This window comes from Bison bison, unplaced genomic scaffold, assembly GCF_000754665.1.
Source record: "Bison bison bison isolate TAMUID 2011002044 unplaced genomic scaffold, Bison_UMD1.0 scf7180017864357, whole genome shotgun sequence".
Taxonomy (NCBI): domain Eukaryota; kingdom Metazoa; phylum Chordata; class Mammalia; order Artiodactyla; family Bovidae; genus Bison; species Bison bison.
In genome coordinates this window covers 925,570-949,459 of record NW_011494929.1, presented here as the reverse complement: position 1 = coordinate 949,459, position 23,890 = coordinate 925,570, and positions in this window count along the sequence as shown.

Here is a 23,890-nt window from a genome sequence, read left to right as displayed (position 1 = left end):
GGATATTTACAATTGTTATGTCTTCTTCTAGGATTGATCCCTTACTCATTATGTAGTGTGCTTTCTTATCTTTTATAAGGAATAAATATCTTGTATTTATTTTAAGGTCTATTTTGTGTGACATGAGGATTGCTACCCCAGCTTTCTTTTCATTTCTATTTGCATCAAATTTATTTTTCTATCCTCTCACTTTTAGTCTATATGTGTCTTGAGGTCTCGGGTGGGTTTCTTGTAGGCAGCATATATACGGGTCTTGTTTTTGTATCCATTTAGCCAGTCTGTGTCTTTTGGTTGGAGGATTTAATCCATTTACATTTAAAATAGTTATTGATATATATGTTCCTGTTGTAATTTTCTTAATTGTTTGGGGTTGATTTTGTAGATCTTTTGTCTTCTCTTGTATTTCTTGACTATATAAGTCATTTTAACATTTGTTGTAAAGCTGCTTTGGTGGTACTGGATTCTCTTAACTTTTGTTTGTCTAAAAACCTTTTGATTTCTCCATCAATTTTGAATGAGATCCTTGCCAGGTACAGTAATCTTGAATGTAGATTTTTCCCTTTCAGTACTTTAAATATGTCCTGCCATTCCCTCCTGGCCTGCAGAGTCCTGCTGAAAGATCAGCTGTTAAGCATTTGAGGTTTCCCTTGCATGTTACTTGTTGCTTCTCCTTTGCTGCTTTTCATATTCTTTCTTTGTGTTTAAGCTTTGTTAGTTTGATTAGTATATGTCTTAGCATTTTTCTCCTTGTATTTATCCTGTGTGGGACTCTTTTTGCCTCTTGGACTTGACTGACTATTTCCTTTTGCATGTTGGGGAAATTATCAACTACAATCGCTTCAGAAATTTTCTCATACCCTTTCTTTTTCTCTTCTTCTTCTGCGACCCCTATAATTCAAATGTTGATGTGCTTGATATTGTCCCAGAGGACTCTGAGACTATCCTCAGTTCTTTTCATCCTTTTTAATTTATTCTGCTCTTTAGAAATTATTTCTACCATTTTATCTTCCAGCTCACTGATTCCTTCTTCTGCTTCAGATATTCTGCCATTGATTCCTTCTAGAATATTTTTTTTTTTTAATTTCCGTAATGGTGTTGTTTGTCTCTGTATGTTTATTCTTTAATTCTTCTAGGTCTTTTAATTGATTCTTGCATTTTCTCCATTTTGTTTTCAGTGTTTTGATCCTCTTTACTATCATTCTGAATTCTTTTTCAGGTAGTTTGCCTATTTCCCCTTCATTTATTTGGACTTCTGTGATTCTAGTTTGTTCCTTCATTAGTGTATTATTTCTCTGTCTTTTCATTAATATTATTTTAACTTATTGTGTTTGAGGTCTCCTTTTCCCAGTCTTCAAGGTTGAATTCTTTCCTTCTTGGTTTCTGCCCTCCTGAGGTTGGTCCAGTGTTATGTATAAGCTTCATATAGGGTGAGATTTGTGCTGAGTTTTTGTTTGTTTGTTTGTTTTTCTTCTGATGTGCAAGGCTGAGTGAGGTGTTAATCCTGTATGCTGATGACTGGGTTTGTGTTTTTGTTTTGCTTGTTATTTAGATGACATCCTGCACAGGGTGCTACTGGTGGTTGGGTGATGTGGGTTTTATATTCAAGTGGTTTCCTTTGTGTAAGTTCTCACTATTTGATACTCCCTAGGATTAGTTCTCTGGTAATCCAAGGCTTTGGAATTAGTGCTCTCACTCAAAAGCCTCAGGGTTTGACCTCTTTCAACCAAGATGGAATAGCCAATACCTGTACCTTTCTGCTGAAACTAATTCTGATATTAATTGGGCAGATCCAGTCTCCTTCCATTTGTGGCTTTGCCTCTGAGAAGTCATGGAGTATTCTTTCTTCAGATCCCTCAGGGATCCAGGGTCTAAATGTTCAGAGAGGAACATGCAAGGTTTCAGTTCACCTTTCCAAGTGCTGCCTAGGGCTCTCAAAGCAAAAGTACCCTGACCTCACATCTTTGGCTGAGTCCAGCAACTCCTTGGGCTGCCCCAGCAGTAAGCTGCCTCCACCTCCATCCTACAGGTGCCTAGAGCCCTCTCAAGTATTCTTGCCTGGAGAATCCCATGGAAAAAAGTACCTGGTGGGTTAGAGTCCATAGGGTCACCAAGTCTTAGGACATGCCTGAAATGACTTAGCATGCATGAACACATGCATGTAAGCAAAGACCTGCACTCTAAGATTTTAGAATATGTTTACTTTTCTTTCTTTAACTTTTAGTTCCATTATACAAAAATATGCTAAAATAAAAGACTTTTGTTTTGTAAAAGTAGTTAGAGTTTGGGCCAGAGTATGTCTATATACATGGATATCAGTGTATTTATCACGGTTTATTAATAGAGTCTAAGAGAGTTCCTTTTACATACTTTATTTGCACTGGTTGCTGTTTAGTCGCAAGTAGTGTCTGACTCTTTTGTGATCCCGTGGACTGTAGCCCACCATGTTCATCTCCACGGATTTCCCAGGCAAGTATACTGCAGTGAGTTGCCATTTCCTTCTCTAGGGGATCTTTGCAGACCAGGGACTGAATCCATATCTCCTGTACTGGCAGGCAGATTGCTTACCACTGAGCCACTGGGGAAACCCTCATTTTATTTGCACTGCTTGTCATCAAATCAGAAATGATACAGCAAGATATAAGGAGAATGTGCTAAATTATTTTATTTGATTTCATTTGAATAGAAGATAGAGTTTATTTAATTCTTTTTAAAATCAAAGAGAGAATAAACTCAAATTATGTAATTCCAATTTTGTAACATTTCCTCTCTTGCACAGTCTTCTGAAAGTACTGGCTAATTATATTTTATATGAAACAAGAACATAATTTCCAATGTTTTGACAATCAACAAATTGCACATTAGTTAGTTGTAAATAAATTTATTAGAAACAGTTGTCCTTGTTTGTAGATTCTGCTTTGAAAGAGTAAATTAATTTAAGGGTCATCATTCACAAGAAATGTATTATAATATCAAAGCAGTAGTTATGAAAAATCAGAAACAGAGACCAAAGCCTACCTACTAAATAGCAGACGAAATCTAATATTGCAACAAGATAAAAGAAGAAAGCATGTGAGGTCTATGATATCAGCATGGTGCCTTCTGGTAATCAGATTTTCAGTCATGATTCATTTGGCTCAATTATTTTACTAATAATGTTATCTGTGCTATAATATAAACATTATATTGCTTTCCACTGAGAAATGTAAATTACAGGTTGTTAAGCATCTTTTCTTGAGGATTCTTTCATTGTCAATTAATTGGTAGAAATGTCAGCTTCTTTACACTTTGAGAACAATAGTTCTTGAAGTATATTAGCAAGAATGGCTGTATAGAAATCATAATCTTTCTATAATAAGATTTGGATAGCCTAACTAAAACAGGGACTTTATTTGAATATGGCCTGTAACTATTTAGCTTTTGTAAAAATGTCATAATTTAGTCACAAATATCATTTTCCATATGTAGGAGGATGGTTTGAAATATGTCTGATTTTCTTACCAATTAGTATTCATTAGGCATCCTAGGTGGCAATAGTGAAGAAGAATCTACCTGCCAATGCAAGAGATGTAAGAGATGTGGGTTTGATCCCCAGGTCAGGAATATACCCTGGAGGAGGAAATAGCAACCCATTCCAGCATTCTTGCCTGGAGAATACCATGGACATAGGAGCCTGGCAGGCTACAGTACATAGGGTTGCAAGAGTTGGACGTGACAGAAGCAACTTAGCACACAGCATGTCAGGATTGAGGAATGTGAGGCTTCAGAAAGTGAGTAATCCAGTCAGCTTTACAAAAGAATATCTGTATTTAAGTTTAAAGGATATGTCACAGTTTAGGTACTTCAGGCAGTTGATCCTGATCCAGAGATAAGCAAGCTAAAAGTGTACTCCAAAGTGTTTGTGAGTTCACCACCTGTGGAAGAGAATGGAATAAGGCAGGGCTGTCCACAAGGAGAATTTGGGCTAAGATGCATGCTCAGGAAGGCATTACTTCACTCTCCAGCGATTGAAGCTGAAATAGCCTTTTGGAACTCTCTCAAACTTGGGAGATGTGGACAGTTCATTATATACTGATGTAACTTAGACATTGAATATGGCCTGCCCTAGAAAGGTGGTTTAACTTAGGCAAAAAGGCATCCTCAGCACAGGTAATTCCCAAAGAGAGCTGAATGTTAAGGGCTTTCTGCAGGCAGTACTCCCAGTAGTGGAGGAATAAACTGCCAGTTCCAAATGAGGATTTGGGAAATCTCACTACATGTATATGTAAGTTCAGTTCAGTCACTCAGTGGTGTCTGACTCTTTGCAACCCCATGAATCGCAGCACGCCAGGCTTCCCTGTCTATCACCAACTCCCGGAGTCCACTCAAACTCATGTCCATTGAATTGGTGATGCCATCCAGCCATCTCATCCTCTATCATCCCCTTCTCCTCCTGCCCCCAACCCCTCACAGCATCAGGGTCTTTTCCAATGAGTCAACTCTTCACATCAGATTGCCAAAGTATTGGAGTTTCAGCTTTAGCATCAGTCCTTCCAAAAACACCCAGGGCTGATATCCTTTAGAATGGGCTGGTTGGATCTCCTTGCAGTCCAAGGGACTCTCAAGAGTCTTCTCCACCACCACAGTTCAAAAGCATCAATTCTTCAGTGCTCAGTTTTCTTCACAGTCCAACTCTCAAGGTACATATATATGCATAGGTCAAATGTACCCATATGTATATGTATATATGTGCATATGAATATGTATATATACACATATGTATATATAATGTCTGCTAAAAGTACTGGTGAAGCTATGATTCTTATTAGACTTTAATATGTAACAAAATAAAATTAAACTTATTAAAATGTAATGATGTCATGATAGGAAGATAATTTCTCAGTTACACACTATTTTAAGTTAAGACATTAAGATAAAAACAATGACATTTATGTAATAAAGCAATAGCTTTCTATAGGTAGTAAGACTTGGAATTCTGTCTTTAAAATTATAAATTACATTAAGGTGTACTAGCTACAGATTCACTATATTTCTTGCTGCTGCCCATAAAATAATAACAACAATTTAAAAATGCCTTTAAATGACAATTCTTTTGAATATCAATTTAAAAGAAGAGAAGTGAAAGGCAAAGGGGAAAAAGAAAGATATACCTATCTGAATGCAGAGTTCCAAAGAATAGCAAGGAGAGATAACAAAGCCTTCCTGCATGATCAATGCAAAGATCTAGAAATCTCTTCAAGAAAATTAGAGATACCAAGGGAACATTTCATGAAAAAGTGGACACAATAAAGGACAGAAACATTATGGATCTAACAGAAGCAGAGAATATGAAGAAGAGGTAGCAAAAACATACAGAAGAACCATACAAAAAGAATCTCATGACCCAGATAACCATGAAGGTATGATTACTCATCTAGAGCCAAATGTCTTAAAATGTGAAGTCAAGTAGGCCTTAGGAAGCATCACTACAAACAAAGGTAGTTGAGTTTATGGAATTTCAATGGAGCTATTTCAAGTCCTAAAAGATGATGCTGTGAAAGTGCTCCATTCAATATGCCAGCAACTTTGGAAAACTCAGCAGTGGCCACAGGACTGAAAAAGGTCAGTTTTCATTCCAATCCCAAAGAAGGACAATGCCAAAGAATGTTCAAACTACCACATAATTGCACTCATCTCACATGCTAGCAAACTAATGCTCAAAATTCTCCAAGCTAGGCTTCAACAGTACATGAACTGAGAACATCCATAAATTCAAGCTGGATTTAGAAAAGGCAGAGGAACCAGAGATTAAATTGCCAACATCTGTTGGATCATAAGAAAAGACAAGAGAATTCCAGAAAAACATCTACTTCTGCTTCATTGACTATACTAAATCCTTTCACTGTGTGGATCACAACAAGCTGTTGAAAATTCTTCAGGAGATGGAAATACCAGACCACCTTACCTGCCTCTTGAGAAATCTATATGCAGGTTAAGAAGCAAGAGTTAAAACTGGACATGGAACCATGGACTGGTTCCAAATTTGAAAGGAGTACATCAAGGCTGTATATTGTTACTTTCTTGTTTAACTTATATGCATATGGCCTCATGCTAAATGCCAGACTGGATGAAGCACAAACTGGAATCAAGATTTCAGGGAGAAATATCATTAACCTCAGATATGCAGAAACCACCCTTATGGCAGAAAGTGAAGAAGAATTAAAGAGCCTCTGGCTGAAAGTGGAAGAGGAGAGTGAAAAAAAGCTGACTTAAAATTCAATATTTACAAAATGAAGATGATGGCATTTGCTCCCATCACTTCATGGAAAACAGATAGAGAAAGAATAGAATCAGTTATAGACTTTATTTTCTTGGACTTCAAAATCACTGCAGATGGTGACTGCAACCATGAAATTAAAAGATGCTTGATCCTTAGAAGAAAAGCTATGACAAACTTAGCATATTATGAAGCAGAGACATTAGTTTACCAACAAAGGTCCAACTAGTCAAAGCTATGTTTTTTAAAGTAGTCATGTATGGATATGAGAGCTGGACCATAAAGAAGGCTGAGAGCTGAAGAACTGATGCTTCTGAGCTGTGGTGTTCGTGAATACTCTTGAGAGTCCCTTGGACAGCAAGGAGATCAAACAAATCAGTCCTGAAGGAAATCAGTCTGGAAGATTCATTGGAAAGACTGATGCTGAAGGTGAAGCTCCAATACTTTGGCCATCTTCTGTGAAGAACTGACTCATTGGAAAATACTCTGATGCTGGGAAAGATTGAATCCAGGAGGAGAAGGGGATGACAGAGGATGAGATGGTTGGATGGCATCATTGACTCAATGGACATGAGTTTGAGCAATCTCTGGGAGAAGGTGAAGGACAGGGAATTCTGGCATGCTGCAGTCCATGGGGTCACAAAAAGTCAGACATGGCTGAGTGACTGAACTGAACTGAAAAATGCCTTTAAATCACACACCTACACATTTTTATATTTTTGTGTTTTATCTAAATTCAAAACATTGATAAAGAATTAAATAAAACGTTAATTGTACAGGATATTAGAAGAAAGATAAGTTGTATTTTAAATATAGAAATAAACTTTTAGAATAATCAAACTACTGCTCAACACGAAAGAAGAAAAAATATATAGATTGCCAGAGAATAAGATGGTAGAGAAATAGGTGGATGCGGAGTACATCCCTCTCCATGATACATCAGGAATACACTGTCAGACACAGAAGTGCATGGATAACACCAGCTGAGAGCAAACAGGAGTACCTGACCAGTGGAAAAGAATATATAGACCCACGCAAAACTTGGTAGGATGAAGGAACTAGGGGGAAAAACAGGAGTGTTAGTAGGACTGGACCTGCCCGCATCGGGATGGGGAGCTGAAGTAGGGGTCCGATCCCCACATTGTGGCAATTGTCTAAGTCAGAGGAGAAACATTTAAGAGTGAAACAGCTGATCTGTGGTAGCCTAAATGGAATGAGAATCAGACAGTCTTTGGTGCAGCCATATATACCCAGGACAGGGACGCTGGTCCCCTGGAAGGCCCATTGGCTGGGAGCTGGAATTCAGGGATTGTGGAGCAATCCAGGACGAGGGCTGCTGTTGACTGCAGAGAGACAGATCGAGGGGATGCGAGGGAGGATACTGTGGAGGGCATTTCCTGTGGAAGAAAGCCAGGCAGCCATGAAAGCAAGGTTTTAACTGCTGAGTCATGCATAGTGGGTGGAGTCATCACCATAGCCTCTCTCTCCACACGCCAGCATCGGCAGCTGAATGATAGAGAGGCTGGCCCATCAAACGCCTGATGCACTGCACTACTGAGTAGGACACCACCCAGGGTGCTCATTTAGGTGACTGATGCACTGAACTACAGAGTAGGACCGCTCCCAAGGTGCCCCTTTAAGTGCCTGATGTGCTGATCTACAGAGTAGGATCCCAGCCAGGGGGTCTCCTTTAGGTGCCTGACCTGCCAAACAACAGAGAAGGACCCGAGGCAAGGGAGCCATCTAAGTGCCTGAATGGAGGAGCTATGGAGAAAGACTGGCCAAAGAGGCCTTCTGATTGCCAGCTACAAGAGGCTTGAAAGAGGCTTGAAAAATGACTCCAATAGGGCCATATCTCCTGTGGCAGAGGCAGTCCATGTCCCTGCACACTTGGCGCCACCAGAGTCCCTGCAAGCCAAGCAGCTGTGCCACCTTCATGCTCAACTCTCACTGGGACAGAGCTGACAGAGGCAAAAAATAGTCTTGTATCTTTGCACACAGGGTCACTTTGGTCGTGTCCAACTCTTTGCAACCTGTAGACTGTGGCCTTCCAGGCTTCTCTGTCATGGAGGGAGGTTCTCCAGGCAAGAATACTGGAGAGTATTGGCCAATACTGGTTGCCATGCCCTTCTAGTGTATGGCACTAGAAGGGTATGTATTTCCTGCAGCCCCTTCTGTCAACTCCCCCAAGTACCTGGTGCTACCAGAACCCCTGCAACCAAAGAAACTGCACCACCTCCACACCTGGCCCTCACAGGGGCAAGCCCAAGTCCTCCAGGGCAGCCTCAGTTGCAAATCCCAGTGGACGACCCACAAGCAGAGGTGGAAATAAAACCACAATTGAAGGCCAGGGGCAGTGTAGCTAAGGAAGGAGACCCAAAGCCTTTCCACCAGCTATACAAACTGCAGATTAAATCCACAGGATCAACTAGGCAGACTGTGTCTATGGAATATGTAAAAGGACATTGAGAGTTCCTGCAAAAGAAAACACACTAAGTCTGATAGCTCTGGGCTTTGGAAGCAAGAACACAAAGGAGTAGGAACAGATTAGAATCTGAACTGCCCCCACAACAGTTCCAGAGATCAGTACAGTGCTGGAGGGCATGTTAGGGAGGTGAGGTGGACTGTGATTCCAGTGAGGAAAAGGATTCTGACAGCAGAGACTCAAGATAAATATTTATTATTCTTATGTTTTGACTTGTTCTGTATATATTTTTTCTTTTTCTTTCCTCCCTCTGTTATATTGTTGATTTTATTGGCACTATGAAATCTAATTAAGCTCTTGAGTCTTTTTCCCCCCTTAGTCACATTTTTTGCATTTTTTTTCAGTTCAGTTCAGTCACTCAGTCATGTCCTACTTTTTGCGACCTCATGAATTGCAGGATGCCGGAGTTCACTCAGACTCATGTCCATCGAGTCAGTGATGCCATCGAGCCATCTCATCCTCTGTCGTCCCCTTCTCCTCCTGCCCCAATCCCTCCCAGCATCAGAGTCTTTTCCAATGAGTCAACTCTTCGCATGAGGTGGCCAAAGTACTGGAGTTTCAGCTTCAGCACCATTCCTTCCAAAGGAATCCCAGGGCTGATCTCCTTCAGAATGGACTGGTTGGATCTCCTTGCAGTCCAAGGGACTCTCAAGAGTCTTCTCCAACACCACAGTTCAAAAGCATCAATTCTTCGGCACTCAGCCTTCTTCACAGTCCAACTCTCACATCCATACATGACCACAGGAAAAACCATAGCCTTGACTAGATGGATCTTTGTTGCCAAAGTAATGTCTCTGCTTTTCAATATGCTATCTAGGTTGGACATAACTTTCCTTCCAAGGAGTAAGCATCTTTTAATTTCATGGCTGCAGTCACCATCTGCAGTGATTTTGGAGCCCAGAAAAATAAAGTCTGACACTGTTTCCACTGTTTCCCCATCTATTTCCCATGACGTGATGGGACCGGATGCCATAATCTTCGTTATCTGAATGTGGAGCTTTAAGTCAACTTTTTCACTCTCCTTTTCCACTTTCATCAAGAGGCTTTTGAGTTCCTCTTCACTTCCTGCCATAAGGATGGTGTCATCTGCATATCTGAGGTTATTGATATTTCTCCTGGCAATCTTGATTCCAGCTTGTGTTTCTTCCAGTCCAGTGTTTCTCATGATGTACTTTGCATAGAAGTTAAATAAGCAGGGTGACAATATACAGCCTTGACGTACTCTTTTTCCTATTTGGAACCAGTCTGTCGTTCCATGTCCAGTTCTAAATGTTGCTTCCTGACCTGCATACAGATTTTCCAAGTGGCAGGTCATGTCATCTTGTGTTTCCATCTCTTTCAGAATTTTCCACAGTCTATTGTGATCCACACAGTCAAAGGCTTTGGCATAGTCAATAAGGCAGAAATAGATGTTTTTCTTGAACTCTCTTGCTTTTTCAATGATCCAGCGGATGTTGGCAATTTGATCTCTGGTTCCTCTGCCTTTTCTAAAACCAGCTTGAACATCAGGAAGTTCACAGTTCACGTGTTGCTGAAGCATGGCTTGGAGAATTTTGAGCATTACTTTATTAGCATGTGAGATGAGTGCAATTGTGCGGCAGTTTGTGCATTCCTTGGCATTGCCTTTCTTTGGGATTGGAATGAAAACTGGCCTTTTCCAGTCCTGTGACCACTGCTGAGTTTTCCAAATTTGTTGGCATATTGAGGGCAGCACTTTCACAGCATCATCTTTCAGGATTTGAAAGAGCTCCACTGGAATTCCATCACCTCCACTAGCTTTGTTCCTAGTGATGCTTTCTAAGGCCCACTTGACTTCACATTCCAGGATGTCTGGCTCTAGGTGAGTGATCACACCATCTTGATTATCTGGGTCGTGAAGATCTTTTTTGTACAGTTCTTCTGTGTATTCTTGCCACCTCTTCTTACTATCTTCTGCTTCTTTTAGATCCCTACCATTTCTGTCCTTTATCGAGCCCATTTTTGCATGAAATGTTCCCTTGGTATCTCTAATTTTCTTGAAGAGATGTCTAGTCTTTCCCATTCTATTGTTTTCCTCTATTCCTTTGCATTGATTGCTGAGGAAGGCTTTCTTATCTTTTCTTACTATTCTTTGGAACTCTGCATTCAGATGCTTATATCTTTCCTTTTCTCTTTTGCTTTTCACTTCTCTTCTTTTCACAGCTATTTCTAAGGCCTCCCCATACAGCCATTTTGCTTTTTTGCATTTCTTTTCCATGGGGATGGTCTTGATCCCTGTCTCCTGTAATATGTCACGAACCTCATTCCATAGTTCATCAGGCACTCTGTCTATCACACCAAGGCTCTATTTCTCACTTCCACTATATAATCATAAGGAATTTGATTTAGGTCATACCTGAATAGTCTAGTGGTTTTCCCTACTTCCTTCAATTTAAGTCTGAATTTGGTAATAAGGAGTTCATGATATGAGCCACAGTCAGCTCCTGGTCTTGTTTTTGCTGACTGTATAGAGCTTCTCCATCTTTTTCTGCAAAGAATATAATCAATCTGATTTCAGTGTTCACCATCTGGTGATGTCCATAGCAAACTGGTTTGCTATGACCAGTGCATTTTCTTGGCAAACTCTATTAGTCTTTGCCCTGCTTCATTCTGTATTCCAAGGCCAAATTTGCTTGTTACTCCAGGTGTTTCTTGACTTCCTACTTTTGCATTCCAGTCTCCTATAATAAAAAGGACATCTTTTTTGAGTGTTAGTTCTAAAAGGTCTTGTAGGTCTTCACAGAACTGTTCAACTTCAGCTTCTTCAGTGTTATTGGTTGGGGCATAGACTTGGATTACTGTGATATTGAATGATTTGCCTTGGAAACGAACAGAGATCACTCTGTCATTTTTGAGATTGCATCCAAGTACTGCATTTTGGACTCTTTTGTTGACCATGATGGCCACTCCATTTCTTCTGAGGGATTCCTGCCCGCAGTAGTAGATATAATGGTCATCTGAGTTAAATTTCCCCATTCCAGTCCATTTTATTTCACTGATTCCTAGAATGTCGACATTCACTATTGCCATCTGTTTGATCACTTCCAATTTGCCTTGATTCATGGACCTGACATTCCAGGTTCCTATGCAATATTGCTCTTTACAGCATCGAACCTTGCTTCTATCACCAGTCATATCCACAGCTGGGTATTGTTTTTGCTTTGGCTCCATCCCTTCATTCTTTCTGGAATTATTTCTCCACTGATCTCCAGTAGCATATTGGGCACCTACTGACCTTGGGAGTTCCTCTTTCAGTATCCTATCATTTTGCCTTTTCCTACTGTTCATGGGGTTCTCAAGGCAAGAATACTGAAGTGGTTTGCCATTCCCGTCTCCAGTGGACCACATTCTGTCAGATTTCTCCACCATGACCCGCCTGTCTTGGGTTTCCCCACGGACATGGCTTAGTTTCATTGAGTTAGACAAGGCTGTGGTCCTAGGGTGATTAGATTGACTAGTTTTCTGTGAGTATGGTTTCAGTGTGTCTGCCCTCTGATGCCCTCTTGCAACACCTACCATCTTACTTGGGTTTCTCTTACCTTGGGTGTGGGGTCTCTCTTCATGGCTGCTCCAGCAAAGCTCAGCCCCCTCCTTACCTTGGACGAAGGGTATCTCCTCACCGCTGCCCTTCCTGACTTTCAATGTGGGATAGCTCCTCTAGGCCCTCCTGTGCCTGCGCAGCCATGGCTCTTTCAGGTAGCTCCTCCTGGCCGCCACCCCTGACCTCGGACTTGGATAGCTCTTCTCAGCCATTCCTGTGCCGTTGCAGCCTGGCACTCTTGACTGCTGCCCCTGACCTCGGACGTGGGGGTAGCTCTTCTTGCCCACACTTGGTGTGCCGGACACAGCCGCCCACCCTTACATTTTTTATTGTTGCTATAAACCTCTGCCTCTACACTGGGCTTTTGCAGCTCTGTGGAGTTTTGTTTTTTTCCCTTTCTTTTTTTTAGTTTTAATTTTTAAACCCGTTATCATTTTTTCCACATTTACTCTTTTATTTTCTTTTCCTACTGTTCTTTTCCCCTTGCAGTTAATCTTTAATGTATATAAATCTTCTTTATCTACTTCTATTTAACTTTGCATATGTATTCTTTTTTTCTTTCCTTTCCTCTCAACATATTTGTTAGTTTTATTTTCATTGCATTACTTCCCAATCGGCATCTTGTTTTAGCTTTGCTTTCCAGTTTGTGCTTTAGTTAGTTTTGTTCTTAACAGGTAGATATAATTTTTGGTTACCTTTGTTAACCAGCTCAGTCTATTGTACTTTAGTTTGTTGGGCTGTTTTGATTTTGCTTATGGATATATATGTATATGTGTATATTCAGTCATACTTTTTATGGTTGCTATAAACCTCTGCCTCAACACTGGGGTTTTGCAGTTCTTGGAGTTTCCTTCTTTTTTACCTTTTTTTCTTTTTTTCTTCTTTCTCTCTCTCTCTCTTTTTTTTTTTTACCTTTTTTATAATTTTAATTTTTTAAACCTATTATATTTTTTCTACATTTATGTCTTTGTTTCCCTTTCCCACTGTATATTTTCCCCTTGAAGTTAATCTTTAATTTATATAAATCTTCTTCATCTACATCTATTTAACTTTGCTTATCTATTTTCTTTCTTTCCTTTCCTCTCAGCATATTTGTTAGTTTTGCTTTCACTGCTTTATTCCCCACTTGGCACCTTGCTTTAGTTTTGTTTTCCAGTTTGTGCTTTGCTTAGTTTAGTTCTTAACAGGCAATATAATTTTTGGTTTCTTTTTGATAACTTATGGTGAAAGGTGTCAGGTTCATGATCTCTGAAGAAGATTTAGCTTAGGGACCAGGGACCAGGCTTGATCACTCAAGAGCTTTTGTGTAACAGAGTTTTATTAAAGTGAAAAAGGAACAGAGAAAGCTTCTGACACAGAAATCAGTAGGGAGTGGAGAATGCCCACTTCGCTAGTCTAAGCAAGGGAGTTATATTCTTTTTAAATTAGTTATTATAATCAATCAAAAGAACTGAGGATAGTCTCAGAGACTTCTGGGACAATATCAAATGCACCAACATTCAAATTATAGGGGTCCCAGAAGAAGAAGAGAAAAAGAAAGGGTATGAGAAAAATTTTGAAGAGATTACAGTTGAAAATTTCCCCAACATAGAAAAGGAAATAGTCAAGTCCAAGAGGCAAAAAGAGCCCAACCATCTCATCCTCTGTCGTCCCCTTCTCCTCCTGCCCTCAATCATTCCCAGCATCAGGGTCTTTTCAAATGATGTGAGCTCTTCACATCAGGTAGCCAAAGTATTGGAGTTTCAGATTAAACATCAGTCATTCCAATGAATATTCAAGACTGATTTCAATGCTCCAACCACAGGATGAATACTGGCTGAATGGATACAAAAACAAAACCCATATATATGCTGTCTATAAGAAACCCACCTCAGACCTCAAGACAAGTATAGACTGAAAGTGAGAGGATGGGAAAATATATTCCATGCAAATGGGAAGCAAAAGAAAGCTGGAGTAAGAATCCTCATGTCACACAAAATAGACCATACAATAAATATTACAAGAGATAACAAACGACACTACAGAGTGAGTAAGGGATGAATCCTAGAGGGAGACATAACAACTGTAAATATCTAGGCACCCAGTATAGGAGCAACTCAATACATAAGACAAGCACTAACAGACATAAAAGGAGAAACTGACAGTAACACAATAATAATAGGAGACTTTGACACCCCACTCACACCAACGGATGGATCATCAAAACAGAAAACTGATAAGGAAACACAAGTCTTAAAGGATACATTAGATGAGATGGATCTCATTGATATCTTCAAGACATTCCGTCGAAATGCAGAAGAATACACCTTTTCAAGTGAACATGGAGCATCCTGCAGGATAGACCACATCTTGGGTCACAAATCAAACCTCAGTAAACTTAAGAAAATTGAAATTGTATTAAGCAGCTTCTCCATCCCTGTTGTAAGAATAGATACCAACTATAAGAAAAAAATCTGTAAGAAGCACAAACACATGGAGAGAGAGATATAAAGAGAAATAAAAAACATTGTAGAAACAAAACAATGAAAACACAACTCAAAACCTATGGGATGCAGCAAAAGCTGTTTTAGGAGGAGGTTTTAGCAGTACTATCTTACTTCAAGAAACAAGAAAAACATCAAATAGACAGCCTAAATATACACCTAAAACAACTGGAAGAGAAGAACAAAAAACACCCAAAATTAGGAGAAGGAAAGAAAACATAAAGTTCTGAGTAGAAATAAGTGAAAAGGAAAAGAAACAATAGTATGGACTAATAAACATAAAACCTGGTTTTTGAGAAGATAAACAAAATTGACAAGCCTTTATCCAGACTTATCAAGAAAAAAAGAGAAGAATCACAACAACAAAAGTAGAAATGAAAAAAGAGAGGTTACAACTGATGCAGAAATACAAAGGATTATAAGAGACAATTATAAGTGAACACGTATAAGTGAACAACTATATGGCAATATAATGGATAACCTGGAAGAAATGGACAGATTCTTTAGTTCAGTTCAGTCACTCAGTCGTGTCCGACTCTTTGCGACCCCATGAATCGCAGCACGCCAGGCCTCCCTGTCCATCACCAACTCCTGGAGTTCACTCAAACCCATGACCATTGAGTCGGCAATGCCATCCAGCCATCTCATCCTCTGTTGTCCCCTTCTCCTCCTGCCCCCAATCCACTGGAAAAGCATCAGAGTCTTTTCCAATGAGTCAACTCTTCACATGAGGTAGCCAAAGTACTGGAGTTTCAGCTTTAGCCAGTCCTTCCAAAGAACACCCAGGACTGATCTCCTTTAGAATGGACTGGTTGGATCTCCTTGCGGTCCAAGGGACTCTCCAGAGCCTTTTCCAATACCACAGTTCAAAAGCATCAATTCTTTGGTGCTCAGCTTTCTTCACCGTCCAACTCTCACATCCATACATGATTACTGGAAAAACCATAGCCTTGACTATGCTTTTAAATATGCTATCTATGATGGATTCATTTTGATATTTGGCAAAACTAATACAATTATATAAAGTTTAAAAATAAAATAAAATTTAAAAAAATAAATATGCTATCTAGGTGGATCATGACTTTCCTTCCAAGGAGTAAGCATCTTTTAATTTCATGGCTGCAATCACCATCTGCAGTGATTTTGGAGTTCCCCCAAAATAAAGTCTGACTCTGTTTCCACTGTTTCCCATCTATTTCCCATGAAGTGATGGGACTGGATGTCATGATCTCAGTTTCCTGAATGTTGAGCTTTAAGACAACTTTTTCACTCTCCTCCTTCACTTTCATCAAGAGGCTTTTTATTTCCTCTTCACTTTCTGCCATAAGGTTGCTGACAGCTGCATATCTGAGGTTATTGATATTTCTCCTGACAATCTTGATTCCAGCTTGTGCTTCTTCCAGCCCAGGGTTTCTCATGATGTACTCTGCATAGAAGTTAAATAAGCAGTTAACTTAAATAAGAAGTTAAATATACAGCCATGATGTACTCCTTTTCCTATTTGGAACCATGTCCAGTTCTAAATGTTGCTTCCTGACCTGCATACAGGTTTTTCAAGAGACAGGTCAGATGGTCTGGCATTCCCATCTCTTTCAGAATTTTCCACAGTGTATTGTGATCCACACAGTCAAAGGCTTTGGCATAGTCAATAAAGCAGAAACAGATGTTTTTCTTGAACTCTCTTGCTTTTTTGATGATCCAGAGGATGTTGGCAATTTGATCTCTGGTTCCTCTGCCTTTTCTAAAACCATCTTGAATATCTGGAAGCTCATAGTTCATGTATTGCTGAAACCTGGCTTGGAGAATTTTGAGCATTATTTTACTAGTGTGTGAGATGAGTGCAATCGTGTGGCAGTTTGTGCATTCCTTGGCATTGCCTTTCTTTGGGATTGGAATGAAAACTGGCCTTTTCCAGTCCTGTGGCCACTGCTGAGTTTTCCAACTTTGCTGGCATATTGAGTGCAGCACTTTCTCAGCATCATCTTTCAGGATTTGAAATAGCTCAACTGGAATTCCATCACCTCCACTAGCTTTGTTTGTAGTGATGCTTTCTAAAGCCTACTTGACTTCACATTCCAGGATGTCTGACTCTAGGTGAATGATCACACCGTCATGATTATCTGGGTCATGAAGATCTTTTTTGTACAGTTCTTCTGTGTATTCTTCCCACCTCTTCTTACTATCTTCTGCTTCTGTTAGTTCCGTACCATTTCTGTCCTTTATCGAGCCCATCTTTGCATGAAATATTCCCCTGGTGTCTCTAATTTTCTTGAAGAGATCTCTAGTTTTTCCCATTTTGCTGTTTTCTTCTATTTCTTTACATTGATTGCTGAGGAAGGCTTTTTTTAATCTCTCATTGCTGTTCTTTGGAACTCTGCATTCAGATGGGAATATGACCCGCAATCCCACTCCTGAGGAAACCAAAATTGAAAAATACACATGTATCCCATTGTTCATTGTAGCACTATTTACAATAGCTAGAACATGAAAGCAACCTAGATAATCTATCAACAGATGAATGGATAAAGAAATTGTGGTACATATACACAATGAAATATTACTCAGCCATAAGAGGGAACACATTTGAGTCAGTTCTAATCATGTGGATGAAACAAGAATCTTTTATACAAAGTGAAGTAAGTCAGAAAGAGAAAGACAAATATCCTAGTCTAATGGGTATATATGGAATCTAAGAAAATGGTACTGAAGAATTTATTTACATGCCACCAATGGAGCAACAGACATAGGGAATACACTTATGAATATGGGGAGAAGAGAGGAGAGGGTGAGATGTATGGAACAAGTAACATGGAAACTTACATTACTAAATGTAAAATAAATATGCAGCAGGGATTTGCTGTATGGGTCCGGAAACTGGAACAGGGGCTCTGTATCAACCTAGAGGGATGGTATCAGGAGAGATGGGAGGGAGGTACCAAAGGAAGGGGATATATGTATACCTATGGCTGATTCATGTTGAGCTTTGATAGAAGACAACAAAATTCTGTAAAGCAATTATCCTTCAATAAAATAAATAAATAATAAAAAAGAAAAATGTGTAATAGATATGACATCAGATCAGATCACATGTATGCATATATGAGCTTCAAAGAAAAAGTGTGGTACTGAAGATAATAAATATATGCAAAATTAAAATATCTTATATAATATATATTCTAGAAATGCCTTCAAAGATACATGAATGAGATTATTTTCATTATAATGGATTATGATGCCAGGTTTGATAATAAAAAATTACTTGCTATTCTATCTACTTGCTATTTCCAGTTCAAAATATTAGATACCTTCAGGAGAAAGTGTGTGAAATAAAACCTATTTATCTCTAGTGACCAGAATTCCAAAATGTAACATGGGGTTTTCAAAGTTAAAAATATGTTTATAAGCAACAAAAATTATTATAAGACAGTATATTTGAAATCATATGAAATGTTAAATTAGAAACCTTAAATTATCTAGTTAATATTTATCTACAAAGTTTATCTTTGTCTTAAAAAGCAACATGCTGCAATAGAACTTTCTGTTTATTCTAGCTTTAATTTAATATAATTTTTATTAACAAATTCACATGTCAGATCACACATTTATAGGTCATTTCTGTGTAAAAGAAAAGTAGACATTATCATTTCAATGTATACAAAAAATTGACTCATATATTGAAGAAGGTATTAAGTTAGTAAAATTCTGTGAGTTCTGAATTAACTACTGTAAATTCAAACTAGTGCATTGGAAGGTTCTCCAAAAGCACTGTACTGTGACCTTGTATTAGATGGTGTTATGACCCTTACGGACCACTAGGAGGCACTGATTTGATAACGCATAAAGAACGTGGAAAACAATGCCACTCTATAACATTAGAATGCAGGATTAAAGAGTTTTGACACTGACAAAACAAGAGTAAAGATAAGTGTTGCTTATTTGACCATTCACTCTTTATGTTTGGGTGAACAGTGTCAGTGAGCCAGAAATAAAGGCTTAGGTATTATGTGTGTTCTCAGACAAGCAGTCCTCCTACAGTATTTCTGCTTTGAATGCTTGTCATGAATGTGATAGGCAGGAAGCCATGGCAACTAGAAATATACGAAAGGCATCAGAGAGCAAAGCTAAGCCACTCTGCTGCTATGACAAATACTATATTTGCGTTTTCCTGATTTACCTAAATTAAAGCTTTCAAATCAATCTGTGTAGATTTTTTTTTATTAGTATTTCTCTTTGAAAGATAATCACACCCCCTCAAAGACTGGTGGAAGAAAAAAGAAAAACAAAGGCATACATAATTTAGTCTTACATAATACTCTGTTTTTACAAGTAATTTCTAAAAAAAAAAGAAAGAAAATAAAGCTATGAATAAATGCAATTACAGTTGATATTATTTACTTCCCAATGGAAATACATGTTGCACACAAAAAGTTCTGTATAATAATAAAATAAGTATTTAAATGTCTATTAACTATAGCTTGAGATTGGATTAGTTATTTCTCTGCACAATTAAACAAATGTTTAATTGAGCTTAAACTCACACTTCAAAAACTAAAACTAACAAAGGAACTATATCAGATATAGAATTTCACAGAATGCTTCTATTTCTCAAGCCTTTTTTCTTTCTGCTATAACTTACTTAAAGCAGTATCTTGCTCCATTCAACCTCTATCTTATATATGGATGATTTCTGATACAATAGTAGTAAAAATCGGCTTATTTTGGGAGGATTCTGTTCTATATTATATGAAAACTTTGGAGACAGCTATATATTGAACACTATAATATTCTTAGCTTATAATTGAAATAAAGCAACAGTATACAAATTAAAAACATAGAATTTTTGCTTCAAATATAAATGTGTTCAGCCCTTGAGGTGAAGACAGTTTACCCTCTATTTTATGTCCTCCTCTCACTAGAGGACCATCTAACTCTACCCATTGTTAGCTGCATATTTGCTTGTCTTTATCAGAAACGACAGAAATGAGATCCTGATGAAGAACTTCTGTCTATAAGCCAGCATCATAGAAAACCTTTGCCTGAGAAGAAGCAGGTCTCATCTGGATTGCACAGGGCAAATATACTAGAGTGGTTAAGCATGAGAGCTCAGAGGACAGTTTACTTGGGTCAGTTTCAGCACACTTCCTTTAAGCTAATTTCCTTCAATGTGATGGAGGTTGTAATCACACTCACCAGATAACTTTGCTAAAGGAAAATCACTTAGCAAATCACCTGGTGCACAGTAAGCAGTTGATAAATGTTAGTTTTATCATCATCATTATCATCATCATCATTGTTGTCATCCTCCTCATCAAAGGACTTTTTAGACACTTTAGTTCAGGAAAAAGGATCCTGTTTATCAGCTCAGTTCTTTCAGTAATTTGGCAGAGTACAAGTAGAAAAAATTCATACAAGTACACTTGCAAAAACTTTTCAGAAAATTTTATGTATTAAAGGTTTCCTAAGTTTTAATTATTTTTAATAGGGCAGCATTAATTTAAGAATAGAGGTTCTACAGACAGGATACACTACAAATTTATTGTTTTTAAATCTTTCTTAATTAACTTTGCATGGCTACTTTTAAGCACTTCTAGTAGATTTCTCATTCTTGTGTTAGAAGTTATCCTGAATTTCAGATAGCCTTTTAGGGAACTTTCACAAGCTTATATCCAACCACTGTTCTCTGAAAACTAGCAGCAAAGTCGGTGCTATCCTCTCAAGAGAACAGTGTAAGGTTTCTTCAGAGTGCTTAAGAGGCTAGTGAAAAGAACTGAAAAAAAAAAAAAAGAAAGAAAGAAAAAGGAAAAAACGGTCATTTGTAAAATCAAGAAAGGTAACAATGAAGAGTAGTTCCAAGTTCAGGCTTGACAACCAGACCGTTTGATTCTGATCTTAGCTTCTCACCTCACTGGCTGTGCACCAGTCAGGACAGGGTAAGTTTGGCTGTGATAACAGACACATGCCAATTTTTTCTTGGTTTAAGATAATTAAAGTTAATTTCTCATTCACAGCTATTTTATCTTCAAGTGTTTACAAGGGTACTCGCCACATATTCACTGATGAAGGCTTCTGCTTGGCTTATCCTCTAAGATAATAAAAGTAGGTAAAAGAAAATATGATGGATTTTATGCTGGTTCTGAAAGCTTATGCCCAGAATTGACAGGTACTTGTACTTACATTGTATTACATAAGCCAAGTATCATTACCATCTCTGAATTTAAGAAGAAGATATATAATTTTTCTTAAGGAAGATGGCTCAAATATTAATGAAGTAATGAGATAGTCTATTGTATGTAGCACTAAGTAAAAATTTTACCCTTCAAGTTTTTTTATCAGTAAAGTGAAAATCATAATAAAACCTTTTTCATAAGATTGCTGTGAGAACCAAATAGGATAATAATTTTAAAACACTAAAGAGGTTTATCTGAACCTGATAAATGGTTAATTAATGGCTTTTGTTACTCAGATCCCATGTGAGAAAAATCATAACTTAAAGATCAACTGTTTCAAGAATAACTAATATTTTAATGATCATTTCACAAGTAATAATTGATATTCACAGCATTGCTTCTGAGGTATTATTATTTTAATTTGAAAAATGATATATTTATTTATGATTGATCAAGTCATGGCTCAAATATAACTCTTCCAGCTCAGAAAATAAGACATGTGAACCTTAGGAGGACCAAAATTGAAAAAAAGAGCTAATGAATCATCTGCTCAGAAAAATATATAGTGCAAAATTTTGCATAAAATTTCCAAATTTTACTGACTCCCTGAAATACAAGTATGTTAAGAACTCCATTTTTATGTAATAAAACAAACATGGACTCATGAATACAGAAAGCAAACTAGTGGTTAGCAATGGAAGAGAGGTAGGGGGAAGGACAAGATAGGAGAAGGTATTAAGAAGTAAAGGCTAGTAGGTATAAAATAAATAAGATACAAGGATGTAAGGTACAATGTAGAGAATAGTCCATGGGGATTCTCCAGGCAAGAATACTGGAGTGAGTTGCTACACTCTCTTCCAGGGGATCTTCCCAGCCCAAGGATCGAACCCGGGTCTCCAGTGTTACAGGAGGATTTTTACTGTCTGAGCCACAGGGGAAGCCCTATAATAATTTACATGGAATGTAATCTCTAAAAATATCAAGTCACTATGTTGTATACCTGAAACCAATATAACATTGTAAATCAGCTATACTTCAATTAAAAAATAACCCCATTTATAGAAATTCTTTCTGATGGAAAGTCAGCCTTACATTCAACTTGCATTTTGACAGTAAGACAGAACATCCATCAGAAAATCATTTATAGTTTTTAATGTACATTGCAACATCTTTAAGAGGTGAATAAAAGTACCATTAATTATTTTGCAAAACTATTTGAATAAAATAATAAATGCATGGGCTGTCTAATAGGAGTAACTTCATGCTAAAAATAAAGGCTAATCAATGAGTCCTATGAGTGGAACTTATGATTGTATGAAATGAGCCTAATTCTATGCTTGAACTCTAGTTCTATTGTCTTACCAGTGACTATTTCAATTTACTTGTCTGGTTTTAGTAATGATCTTCAAATATCTAGCTATGGAAATGGAAGATTCTTAATTTTATCAAAAAGTAAACTGTACCTATTTTATACTTATTGTAGTAGATAGTGACCAGAGAAGCCCACTATTAATCCCTCCCTTTTTCCATCAAGATATAGTCTTGGGACTTCCCTGGTGGTACAGTGTATAAGAATCTGCTGTCACTGCAGGGACATGGGTTCAATCCTTGGTTTAGGAAGATTCCACATGACATGAAGCAACTAAGCCTGTGTGCCTCAACTACTGAGCCCATGTGCCTAGAGCTCATGCTCTGCAACAAGAAAGGCCACTGCAGTGAGAAGCCAGTGCACCACGAGGAAGAGTAGCTCTTACTTGCCACAACTAGAGAAATCCTGCACGTGGCAGCAAACACCCAGCATGGCCAAGAATAAATAAATAATTTTTAAAAAAGATGTAAAGTCTTCTAATTTTAAATATGAGCTGGCCTTCTTTAACCAAAAAACTGTGGAAAAAACAATGACTAACTCTATCTGTGCCTAAGCTTTAAGAAGCCTGGGGTCTTACAGTAACGTGCTCTCAGTAACGTGCTTACAGTAACGTGGGGAAGGGAGCCTTCTTGTAAGGAGAATGACTAACTTGAAGCAATGTGCTATAACAAAGTCCCAACCTGCCATGTGGATACACCCTGTACAAGAACACTAGAGGCCAGTTGTGCATGAAGCTGTCTTTGATTTTTAAAGCAGCCTGGCCACCTGTTTAGTGCAAGTGAATGATTTCAGCTGGTGCTTTACAGAAGAAACATCTAGCAGAGAGAAGAGCCAGTCTGGTGGAGCCCAGCCAAATCAGAACTGCAAGAAATAGCAAACTGATGTCTGTTGTAAGCCATTAAGTTTCAGAGTGACTTGTTATACTGCAATAAATAATTGAAGCATGTATTCAATATGCATAGTTTAAATGATCTTACCTATAGGGATTTGCTAGTTAAAATGAAAGGCTTAGCTCTCAGGAAATGAAAAGCTTATTTTGATTGTTCAATAAGACGGTTGATTTCTTTCATGTTGTTTTCAAGATATGTATGTATTATTTTAAAAAATATATAATGATTTTTCAATATTTACAAGTTGATTTTAAAACTTAAAAATATGCCTGAAAATGAAATGTGTAAAATGGAACCTGGAAAATGCATATATGTAAATAGAGTAAAATAATGACTTTTGTATAGCCAGTTCATAATTATAAGCATGTTACATAGTTACTCCAAATCCTTCCTTGTCTGTTTACTGTGGATTCTAGATAGATCCATGCTTAATTTTCTAATCACATTTCCCTATATTGATTTCTTCTCCTTTTTTAATATTGACTAGTTCTATCTCTTTTCAAACACATCCTTTCAATGTTCTATGCATTATTGCAACTCCTGTCTCTACCCTGCTTGACTTTCTTAACTATTCTTAGCTTTTTCTCCAAACTGCACTTAAGTTCAGCCCTATTTCTGAAGCTTTCTGTGAAATCACCTATCAAAACTTAATCATACCATCATCTATTGTATTATTATCTACTG